Source organism: Aedes albopictus, chromosome 3 (assembly GCF_035046485.1).
Source record: "Aedes albopictus strain Foshan chromosome 3, AalbF5, whole genome shotgun sequence".
Classification (NCBI taxonomy): domain Eukaryota; kingdom Metazoa; phylum Arthropoda; class Insecta; order Diptera; family Culicidae; genus Aedes; species Aedes albopictus.
Genome location: NC_085138.1, coordinates 370,171,268 through 370,183,681, shown reverse-complemented (window position 1 = coordinate 370,183,681; position 12,414 = coordinate 370,171,268). Strand labels below are relative to the sequence as shown.

The window sequence follows — 12,414 nt, the reverse complement described above, 5'->3', positions numbered from 1 at the left end:
CGAATCCCACTACCGACAAACTCACGAAATGTGAGTTCTTATTATTTATTATTATTAATATCTTTATTATAAAGACTTTCAGCCCGTGGCTGGCTCGTCTTTGCCTGTGAGTTCTTCCTTCGGAAGGGAAGTAAAGCGCGGGTCCCGCTAAAAATCTCGTTACAGATAATAATAATACAATGCGAGTCTTTCTAGCGATGTTAATATTGACCACTTTTCGGTGTGAACTGAACATTCTATCTACACATTGTCAACACTGTAAGCGCCAAGTTTCCGAGAAATCACTTTGAGAGCAGCCACTCAATGTCATACCACTTGACGACTGGAGGCAGCAGCGCAGCAACAATACCTAATGGCTATGGCAACATGTCGGTGCATAAAATTGCACCGCAAGTGCAAGAACCTCCGGGAATGGGTTGCATATTTCATAAATTACATTTTTGCATCTCTGGGACGCCAGGGGTGCTTAATTAATAGCCCCTTGCTATAATAATAATAACGAAACTGATAAGTGCATGTGAGGCCGGCCGATGACTGACTACGATGACGACGACCGACGTAGGAGATGTTGGGGTCAAAAAGCGTCCTCCATGAAAAAGAACTGCTTTTGCTACTCGTCACGTTATCTCTCAACTACTGACTAACGTGAGTCGGATGAAATCTTTTTTATTCAAAGATTAAACGCCCGTAGATGCTACTCCAGTATCGTCAGACCACCTACACTTACATAAGGAATCAATGAGATAACTGCTTTGGGATTTAAATCATATAAATATGCATCAGAGTGTGAGTCCTCTCCTCTTCTCGGCGTAACGTCCTCACTGGGACAAAGCCTGCTTCTCAGCTTAGTGTTCAATGAGCACTTCCACAGTTTTTAACTGAGAGCTTCCTCTGCCAATGACCATTTTACATGTGTATATCGTGTGGCAGGCACGAAGATACTCTATGCCCAAGGAAGTCAAGGAAATTTCCTTTACGAAAAGATCCTGGACCGACCGGGAATCGAACCCGTCCCCCTCAGCATGGTCATGCTGAATACCCGTGCGTTTACCGCCTTGGCTATATGAGCCCCAGAGTGTGAGTGTTGGTGTTATATTTTTGTCAGGCGAGAATGACGCCTGGTACGTCAGGTTGCATATTAATGTGGTACGCTATGTCCAAAGGGAAGTATTATGAATATCGAATGTACCTCAAATGCATCAAATGTTATTCCCTAGGATCGTAGCTTTGGACCTCTAGTTTCAGAAGCTTTGCGGTTTAAAATATTTCATCTTGGGATTTTTTATATTTTTGATTGTTTTTCCTATTTTTCCATACAAATATACTGCAATCCCTTGCCCGTGTAGACCGTATATACAACTGTATTTGCGCAGGTTCATATGGTTGTCGGAGTGAATGGCAATTTGGCAGAGGTTCCCGTTGGTGCGTGGATGGCGTTTGATATCTCATTATGATGAAAAAGTTGAATAATTCGATTTGATCATCGGAGTAGGTCGTTATACGATGTGCAACATACTCCAAAAGCATATTTACACCAATTTCCCCTAACCATTGCATCTTGACTGACTCTCCGGAGAGCAACAACGTGTGGATGGTGTCACTTTCTTGGTTTGTCACACGTCCGTTCTCATCAGGCGTCATGTGCTACCGAGCCGATACCATACCAACCATATGTGTAGTGCTGCCGAGAACCGAGAAGATGGAAGAGGCCTCGCGCACTGCACTGGCATTTTTCGCTTGATGCTCCTTTTGTTCATGATGGTGCATAAAATATGTTCTATCGACGAGGCTTTCGAACGAAGGGCGAAGGAGTTTCGTTGCATTAAAAGCAGATGGGCATCTTGGTAGGTACTTGAAACATGAACCGGTGCTGCGGTAGGAGTAGGTAATGGGATACGCCCAAATGAAATATGATTTACAGGTGATGGGCTTGACGCAATCGAGTGTTCATCAGTGTGAAATTGGATACCTTCAAGGTCGCTGCGGGCCGTAAAAGGTTGGATGGGTGCTATAACTGTTGATGAGGTTCTGCTAAATGGAGATGGATATATTTAATGGTTCATCATAGTGAAGTGTAGGGAAACGTGAAGGCCACTAAGGTGCAACTTGAACAAAGTGACGGGACATTTAAGATGCACAGGAACCTCCATTTAGGCAGAATACATTGAGGTGAATTTTATTATTGTAACTCCATTCGCTGTCCATAAACTAAATAGATTAATTTTTAGCCATCTCAGAACACCATCCGTCTCCCCGTAGACTTTAGCCGATACAACTTTTCTGAAAGTTGTATGGAACGTAGACTTTAGCCAGAGCAACCTCCCACCACCTTCTTAGAGTCTACGTAGTTCATGGACGGGTCGTCAAGGTAATTTTGCCCAACTCCTACAGTATTGATGTCAAAGAAGCAAATAACCACATGACATTAGAGAATACGATGCCGTTTCAGAATATTCAACTTAAGACATACAACAATACAACTTTTCAAGGTTTTTCGGATTATCCGTGATGAAAATCTAAATCGAAATCGAAATGTTGGACCTAAAACCTGAACTAAAAATGATCATCAGGTAATCGAGCTCAAACAGCATTTTTGACTACTAAATTTTAATTGGCAGATTAGTGAAGATCAAATAAAAAAGCGTTAAAATTAAAATCATTGGCATGACCTAACGGGGGTACACGGTATTTCATATTATTTTTGCTCTTAAAAACTCAACTTAGGTTGACACAGAACTATCAACTTTTGCGGTAATCCATGTTCTGACAGCGGAATTGATTTCAGTTCACACTTCTCCATTCTCTCTATCTAGAAAGCAGAAACGTACAATAGTATTGTACGTTACAATAGTCAACCACACAGCAAACGACGCAACTAAGGCATGTGTTCTTTCTTTCATCGTGTTGATTTCCACCCTCGACCGTATTGAGCGGCGTAGGAAACAACCGCAGTCCTATGCGATGCTAGTTAGTTCACCAGTTCTGTATGTCGTTGTTCGAGTAGGATTATCCTTACACCCGACAACGAATTTATTTTCATACCCATACGATGAATGTTAGAAACGTATTTCCTTGTGCTGCTTGGAAACTTCACAAGAACGTCAATAAGTGAACGGATATCGAAAACCATACCGCAACAAATCCTCTGCAGTTGTTTGTCGGTTACGTATCCAGGTTTTTTTTTTGCTTTCACCTTGGCCTTGCATGAGGGTGAGATATTACCATAGAGGAGGCACTTTGCATGTTATGTTTCTCATTCGATGCCGATTTTTTTTCTCTACCGGGTAATTGAACTTCCCTTACGAAGAGAGTGAGTTCATGTTCTGGAACGGTTGCTCTTTGCCAAGGTTGATTGTAAATAAGTCTCTCAGTCACGGCATCCTTGAAAGTTTTCTCGTATCACGATTGCTACAAATGTAGGTACATTTTTATTCAAATAGTTATTCTCAAAGTCATACCACCACCACCACCGGCCATGGCGCATTGGAATGCTTCAGAATGAGAACAATATAATCGTCGAGGCTGTCGAGATAATCTTGGGCATTCCAATCGTGGTTGCGTTGTTGTTCGGTAACGGGCAACGGAGACATCTCGTCCACAACTCAAACAACTATTTTCGCTTGTCTAGATCACCCCAAACTATTTCAATGTCAAATGGAATGATGTCACGTTTTTATGTTATTCTCCACTACTGAAAGCTGAACGTGGCATTCTTGGTGGGATGTCATTATGTTGAAGTCATATCGAGAGGTTCTCTATTGTATAGCTGATATTCTTCGCATACTGTGCATCCCCGGTAGTGTGAACAATTTTAGCTTGAGTCTTGTCGCTAAGGATGTCGTCCATAATACACAGACAAAGATTTGCTAAATTTCAGCAAAAAGTTTTTATAACTTCAGTTTTGAAATAATAAACTGTTTATGCTGACATTATCTTTTGCAGGAAGGATTTTTTATACGAAATGTGCTGAATCTTTCTACGCAGCGATAATCAATCAATTAAGCATACCAGAAATGTGCTTTCGTTATAAGCTTACGGAAAGATCAAAACTAGCACGAAAACCAGTAAACTTATAGTTTCAGCAAGATTGAAAATTCAATTGATATTGCTAAAATTCAGCAAAAATTTTATCTCGATAAAACCTACCTAATCAAGTATTTCAACCGTCGGCACTATGATTTCCGTAACGTTTAAATTAGCGAAAATCCACTGTATTACCGTATACAGTTTAGTTGTTCTTTCATGAATGATATACCGAGGGTTGGGAGAGAGTCGGTAATCGTTAGCGGTTTGTTCTTTGTGTTCTTTATGGAAATTGTTCCCACACCGCCCATCGACGTGACGTCAACAATCTCTCTTGATTTCCCTGTCCATCATATTGTTGAAGTACCTACTAGTCAACGTGCAGCGCCAAGCGATTGTTTTCACTCAATTAGCGGACGACGGCGACGGATGGCACAGTTTTGCATATTTCTGTGTACATGCCATCATGGCATTGTGCAATCAACCTCGTTGACGGTACGGTAGTGCAATGTTGTCGTTAATGATGCAGCTGCACATACTGTTCGGAAGAATTGCGGTTCAAGTATTAGAATTGGGTTCTTTAGGGGTATCCGGATTATTTCATAATCGGATTCTCCGCCCAACAATTAGTCGAAATCCAAAATTTCATAATTTTCGGAGTTCGGGAACTATTTTTAAAATGCATTTAAAGTTTGTATGGGGATTTTTTTTTGTTCGGGTCGAACTGTCACTTTATCGATTGAACTGTCATTCTGTCCACAAAAATGAAAACTGTTTTGTTAATTTAACTATCAAAACAAAGGTATTGGAATCCAATAAAATCACGTTATACTCAGAAAAATGAGCTCTTTCGATTAGGCTATAGAAAATAGTAATATTTTATTCACTAAACAACCCAATTGGATCAATAACCCGCAAGGTCAATTGGAAAGGAATTTTGTTAAAGGTTGCTTATGAGAGCATTGATTTTCGTTGATTCATTCTCCTTCATATTTCAATCGTTCACGCTGGAAACGAAACCTTCTGAAAATCTGATGTACGATATGCAGGAAAATAATCTCAAACCATATCTGAACCGGTAGTGTTCCGGAATCGGTTCTGGGTGTCCCGCTTGAAGTGGCCAAATATAAAAGTTAACCAAACAAATACTCGCGACACATTAAATGGATTTTTAGGTAACCTGATGAACGGTTAACAAGAAAAAATAATCTCAGATCATATTTAGGATAACTAGAAGTGTCACAGAATCGGTTCCGGGTATTCCTCCGGAAGTGGTCAAATGTGGAAGGGAACCAAAGCCATGCATGCGGCTCATTAACTAGCGGTTTTTTCGATCACCTGAAAACGGTCAGCAAGAAAATAGTCTCAGACCACATCTAAGCTTACCGGTTATGTTCCGGAACCGTTTTCAGGTTTCCCACCGGAAGTGACCAAATGTAAAATAAAACAAACCCATGCATGTTACACATCAAATCGCGGCTTTTACTATAACCTGATGAATGGATTTGAAGAAAATATCCTCAGATGACACTAGAGACTACTGGTAGTTTTCTACAAATCAAACATCAATTCCCTTTTTTTAGTAACCTGATGAACGGACAATAAGAAAATAAGCACAGTCCACGTAAATTACTACTGGTAGTGCTGCTGATTCCGGGTGTCTCGCCTGAAGTGGTCAAATGCAAATGTAGGTAACCTGATGAACAGTTAGTAATGAAGTAGTCTCAGACCATATTTGAGACAATTGGCAGTGTCATGGATCAAGGTGTCCCGCTGGAAGTGACCAAATGTAACAGTATATCAAACTTATGCATACGGCACATCATATAGCGGCTTTTTCGATAACCTAATGAACGGTTAGTAATAAAATAGTCTCTGACTATACTGGTAGATTATTGAAGTTCCTATCAAATGGCATCTTTGAATCGATTGGTTTAGTTAAATAACTTAGTTTTCTAGAGCAAAATAGCTAAAAATAGCGTGTTTTAATTTGTTTATGTCAATTATCTTTGAAACATGCGTAATAAATTAAAATTCTTTTATTGGCAAAGTTATGGCCCCTGTTCCACTCTACAATTCGTTCTTTGACGCCAAACTTCTAACTCCTATCGTTTTCTTGCAATTTTGATTTAAATTTGCGGCACAGTGCGCAAAAACGTGCTTACCATGACGATTGCAAATTTATGATCTAAAATGCGATGTTTGAATCGAAATTGCAAGAAAACGATAAGAGATAGGAGTTTGATGTCAAAGAACGAATTGTAGAGTGGAACAGAGGTCACAACTTTGCCAAAGAAATAATTTTAAATTATTACGCATTTTTTAAAGATAATTGACAAAAACAAATTAAAACACAACTTTAAAGCTGTTTGCTCTAGAAAACTAAGTTATTTAACTAAACCAATCGGCTCAAAGATTGCATTTGATAGAAAATTTAATAATCTTTCGAATAAGGGTAAAAAAACTGCGTTAAGTTTGACCATTTTAAAGTTAGAGCCAGTTAAGGCAATAAGAGTCAAAAACATGGGGAGTTCAATAACTACGTAACGGTTGAGATTTGACCATATGCGTAGAACAATTTTTTTCCCCATTTATGGTCCTCTATCATCCATTAAAAAGTTTGCACTCAGGAACCTAACACCCTGTATAAAAGTGAACTAAACCCAAGCATTTGATACTAAACTTTAGAGAAAACTGATCCTTCGGTGATAAGGATTTCCTTCAGATATCTGTATAGGGATAGGCTTTGATTTGTTCCGAAAACTCCTCTGAGGATTTCTTCCGTAATTCTATCCTGGATGTTTCTGGAAGCCCTTACGGGATTTTTCTTTATTATTACCGCAATTTCTTCTTCTAATTGTTACGCAGTTTCTTCCCGCGATTTCTCCCAGAGTTCTTTTTTGAATTCCTGTAGGCGAATTCCGGCGCATTTTTTCTTCGAAGAGAAACAGTTTTTCTTGCTGGTGAGCAATGGAAGATTTTTTTTTCTTTTCGACGAAACTCTGCGCCGGAATTCGGCCACTGGAGGTTAGTTGGAGTGTCTTTCTAGATTTGTTCAGATTTGTTCTCCGAAGATTCCATCCAGGGGTTTCCCCTATTTGCTCCCAAAGTTCTTTCCGGGATTATTGGTGTTCATTCCGGAGTTTCTGAGAGTTTTTTTAACAGAGTTCCTTCTAAGGAGTTTTAGCGAGATTTCTACAAGAACACTTCCCGGGATTTCTTTCAGAGGTTCTCGGGTGATTTCTTCCGAAAACCCTTAAAAAAATATCCAAAATTTCTCTTTAAGGTTTTCCGGGAAAACTTTCCAGGAGTTTTTACGATACTTTTGAACACTTCTTCCAGGGATTTCCCCCAGTTTTTTTTAAGTTTTACATTAATGTTCTTCGCCAGATTTCTCCCGTTCTTTTTTTTTTGGAAATTTCTATCACAGTATCATTTTTTCTCGGAACTTCTTGCGAAGTTCCGCTCGTTATTTCTCCAGTAGTTCTTCCCAATATTCATCAGGCTTTTCGAGGAGTTCCAGGGGATTTTGAGAAGGTGGTGGTTTAGATAGAGTGTATAAGAGCTTAGTCTCAAGGAGTTCCAAGGATGTTTCAGGTATCGCAGATGATTTCAGCTTCAGGGAGTTTTCAGTGGTCAGTGGTTTTCAGTAAAATTCAGAAGGGGTTCTACAGGCGTTTTAAGAGAAGACCACAAGGGTAATTCAGGGAATTTCAGGGGCATTTCAGGAAGTCTCAATGTTTGTCAAGAACGTCTCAGGGGGGTTTCAGGGGGTCTCACGAAGCGTTTCAGGTGGTCTCAGGAGGATTCAGAGGAGTTTCCGGAGGGTTTCTTAGGACATAGACAAACAGACGTATCACTTGGAACAAATTGTGTTTCGCAAACCGCAGAGTAGATGGCTATATTGAGCAAACGTCAAACAGGAGCGAAAACGATGCGAGCACTATGAACGAGTGATTTGCAAACTACAGAATATTTAAATTATCCGTTAAAAAATAAAACGATGGTAGTTTGTCTGTACAGAGGGTTTTAATAGGATTTCAGGGAGTTCCAGGGAATCTTAGGGGTCTCAGCGAGTCTCAAGGGATATCAGGGTATCTCAGAGGGCTCAGAGGGAATTCAGGGGGTCTCAGGGACGTTTTAGGGAGTTCCAGAGGATTTCAGGAGACTACTGGTAAGTTCAGGGAATTTCATGGGGTCTCAGGGCATTTCAGGTAATCTCAGGAGGTTCCAGGGGGTTCCATGGGGTCTCAGATGCGTTCCTGAGTCTCAGATGGATTCAGGAATTTTTCAGGAGTTTCCGGGAATCGTCGGTGGATTTAAGATGATTGAGAGGGTTTCAGGTGTGTTTTAGCGTTTTACGGTACTGGATGTCCCTAAATCGCTCTGAAACGCCTCTTAAACATCTAAAAACGCCTCTGAAGAGGCTTTAAAACATTATATAATAAACCTCTGAAATCTCCCTGGAATGCCCCTACATCTCGCTGAAATTTTATTTCAAGCCTTCTCCCCTGGAGTCCCCTTGAAATTGCATGAAACTCCCTTGGCGCTATCTCACACAAGACCTTTCGAGAAGTAAGTTTCCGCATTTAAAGTACTGACATAATTTAAGGACAAACGTCTTGAAATCCCGGTTCAACAGTGCATCAAAACTTCAGACGCACTAATCTCAAGAAGCAAGCTTCTAACAACAATGCATTTTATTATTCTGTTCTTGGTCACTTTTAATAAGCTCAGGTGCGCTGGTTTTGTTTACGAAGAGATTTGTGCCCTCAAAATCGTGAGTAGGTGCCAAAGTCAATGGCCGGCCATAATGGAATTCTAACAAGTCTGTCCTTAATGCACAAAATTCCCTCTATTTCTGATCTGTTTCAATTTATGCACATTCTCATTTTTTACAACTGCACCCCCAGTTCATGGCATTAAAAGAGGTTCCAGTGTATTCCGAGAAAATCTCGTGGAAAATTCGGGCAAGTTTTTTTATTAGAGAAATCCCAAAAAAACCCGAAGCAGTTTTAGGTGAGGATTCAGGATAAAACATTGAAAGTAATCCTGGAAAAATATCTTTGAGGGATATCTCAAGACGACCACTGCAAGAGGTTTTGAAAATCTTGTTAGAAAGTTTTGTTCCTTTCTATTCCACCCTATTTGCTTATCCTTTGACAGATACGCGTATTTCGACTACCACTTGTAATCTTCCTCAGTGTCAGTTATTACAAGATTACAAGTGGTAGTCGAAACACGCGTATCTGTCAAAGGATAAGCAAATAGGACGGAATTAGAAGGTACAAAACTGATTACACTCATTCGAAGAGGGTATTCTGCTTAGAGAGTTCGAAAAGTCGGTACATACAAGATCTCGATAGAAAGTCAAGGATAAATTCTGAAAACCACTGAGGATAAATTCTAAAAAAACACAGGAAAAAATCTTCTAAGATGAATTCCGGATGAAACTTCGAAGGGAATCTCAAGTGGAACTTCTAGAGAAATCCCGCGAGTTTCTTGAAGAAATAACCCAGGAGAAACTCTAGAGCATGGTTTTCCAAACTGTGGGTCGCGACTCCCCAGGCAGGTCCCCGGCCTTCACCCAGAAGGTCGCGGAGGACAGTCGAATATTTTATTGTAACATACAACAAATGAGGGAATATCTATGGTGGGTCGTGAAAAGTACGCCTGCTAGCAAAAGGGGGTCGCACACCGGAAAGTTTGGGAACCCATGCTCTAGAGTCTAGACGAAAGCGCACGAAAAATTCCGTGAGGGATCCTATGAGTAATTCCACGAAAGCCTCCGGAAGAATTAGCGGAATGAACTCCTCGAAAAACCCATGAAAAACTGCTGAAAATTCATGGGAGGAATTTTTGCGAAAATCCCTGGAATTATTCCAGTAGAAATTTTTCGAGAGATCCCGGGTGCTCTTGAGAGAAACCCAGAAGGAACACCGACAAGAATTGCGGAACAAAAATCAAGTGGAATCCCGAAAGAAATTCTGGGTGAAATCTCGTGAAAACACCTGAGAAATATCCTGTGAGAAATTTCTGTAGAAATCCTGGGATAAGCGCTCAGTAAGCTCACGATGATTTATTGGAGAAAATGCTTGCTTTTCGAATAATCATCCGGAGAAATCTGAAACCACAAGCTTCTAGCCAAAATCTGCAGCATTACACGTAATGATTTGTTTAGACCATGGTTTCCCAAACTGTGGGTCGCGACCCCCCAGGGGGGTCGCCGGCCTTCATCCAGGGGGTCGCGAGGGACAGTAAAATACTTTACTGTAACAGACAACAAATGATGGAATTTCTATGGGGGGTCGCGAAAACTACGTCTGCTGGCAAAAGGGGGTCGCGCGACCTGAAAGTTTGGGAACCTATGGTTTAGACACTTCTGCACTCTTCTTCTTTTTTTTTTGTTTTTGTCGAGGGACTTTAACCCGAAGGTCATTCGTCCCTTAAACATTTCTTCACTAAACGCTCATGTTCGAAGGGGGTGCTGGTGCTAGCGAAATGCATAGTACCCCCGAATGAGCTCCAGAGAAAACATTTACCTGTCCTGTCCTTAAACATGTGATCTCTTAACTTCGAAATGCCAGGTGTATACTGAATTTCGGCTCCGCAAAGCGTTATACGCGATTGAGCCCTAATTCCCCCTATTCGGTCCCAAATTCATCCTATTCGAACTAAGTGATTACGGAACCGATTGATTTCGTTCTAGGGTTGCGAACTACTTAGGCACCCGCGTTAATTCCCGGCACCTCACAGCAAAACAAATCAAAACACAGTAGACGTTCGCTCGGTGCAAACGGTTTAACTGCAATGCTTTTTAACTGCAAGTCCGCTAAGTGCACAATTTTGCAGTTATCGCACCGCTATCCGTCAAAATCAAATGTCAACAGCGAAGCGATATTTTTCCTATGCAGTTTGGTTGCAGTGCGATGTTTTCCGAATGTGCATTGGCTGCATTAGGCAGCGACTGACAGTTCTTTGACGTCTGTCAGTTGTTGCAGTTATCGAATTTTATTCGGTAAGTGAAACGTAAACATGTTGCAGTTATCGAACGTCTACTGTATCACTTGCCACATTATTTCCAAACGCACTTCCGTAGGTAATCATCTCTTGCAACGAGATCCACAGTCAATGAGCTACAAGTTCACTCTGAGTGCTCAAAACAACTATTTCACGCAGACGAGTGCAATTCATCAGCACAAAGATGGGTGTCGAAGTGTCCCATTTGATTTTGCTAGAAGTTCGGCACTGGTGCAGGGAATTGGGGCTAAACTAGGTGGAGTAAACTCGTTCAAAATCAACTTTCCGGCAGAAAATCTTCACAACAATCACTGTTATCAAAAAGATCACACAATAAGGTATCTGATTCAGCTGGAAGAAGTGGACGAAACGGTCGTTTCGTTGTGAATTTTGGTAATGGACAATTTTGTTTCCCTGTAGTGCCGGGAATGGGGTCAAACCCCCTATTTATTTCATGCGAAATTTCCATCAATAGATTCCATTTGTTTTCAAAACGTAATCGTCAAGCTATCAAGCAATCTGACTAATAAATATTCTACTTCTATCTCATTCCAGATTCAGTTCCAGTTCATCGCCACCACACAATAAAAGGTACTCATCTCAATCGCATGCATTCAAAATACGAACAATTTATCACTTGAAACCCCCCGTCATACGTAGGGTATTGTACCATTTGGGCAGGTGTACCTATTTTGGGCACTTGCCGCTATAACTAAGTCCATTTCAAACCGATTGATTTGAAATTTTGTCCAGAGTTAGATACTATACGATCCTAACTCTGGACAAAATTTCAAATCAATCGGTTTGAAATGGACTTAGTTATAGCGGCAAGTGCCCAAAATAGGTACACCTGTCCAAATGGTACAGTACCCTACCTAGTACATGTAAGGAAACCGTTTTGCATCGTCAATCGGCAGGGTCACATGTGTTGGCAAAACATGTATTCCCGGTATTCCCTTTTCTTTTTGTCACTTAAAGTGGGAAGAGCTCCTGAAAGTTGCCGGGTGTGATTTATGACGATTAAATTGCCGTAAATTTTGTCCGCGCTCGTATTGCACCAGCCACTAGCAGAAATGCACTTTTTCTCGCTCGTGTGAACGTCGTTGCATCCCATTGGCATTGTTGAAACAGAACCCAAGAGTTTCCGGTTCCTGAGATCGTCAAAACGTGCTCAAACGACAAACCTCACCACACAAGTGTGAATTTTCCCTTTGTCCGCGATATTTTGCATCCTCTGGACTCGGCTCGGACAGACGCCATGCTTTTGTTTTTCAATTTCAATTTAGCTTAGCGCACAGTGCACCGTGATGGAAATGAAACTCACCGACCATCACCGATCGCCATAAATCACACCGCTTGTCGGTGGCGTCG

General features: G+C 40.9%; 1 protein-coding gene across 2 annotated transcripts in view; it reads left to right on the top strand.

Moving 5' to 3' along the window:
* Window positions 1-12,414, top strand: part of LOC109432310 (protein unzipped) — a 215,307-nt gene that overhangs the window by 99,382 nt on the left and 103,511 nt on the right. For both annotated transcript variants that reach the window (XM_062855574.1, XM_062855575.1), the window contains exon 3: window positions 11,599-11,634. The gene's annotated coding sequence lies outside the window, so the exon portion shown is untranslated. The remainder of the gene's footprint in view (window positions 1-11,598; window positions 11,635-12,414) is intronic.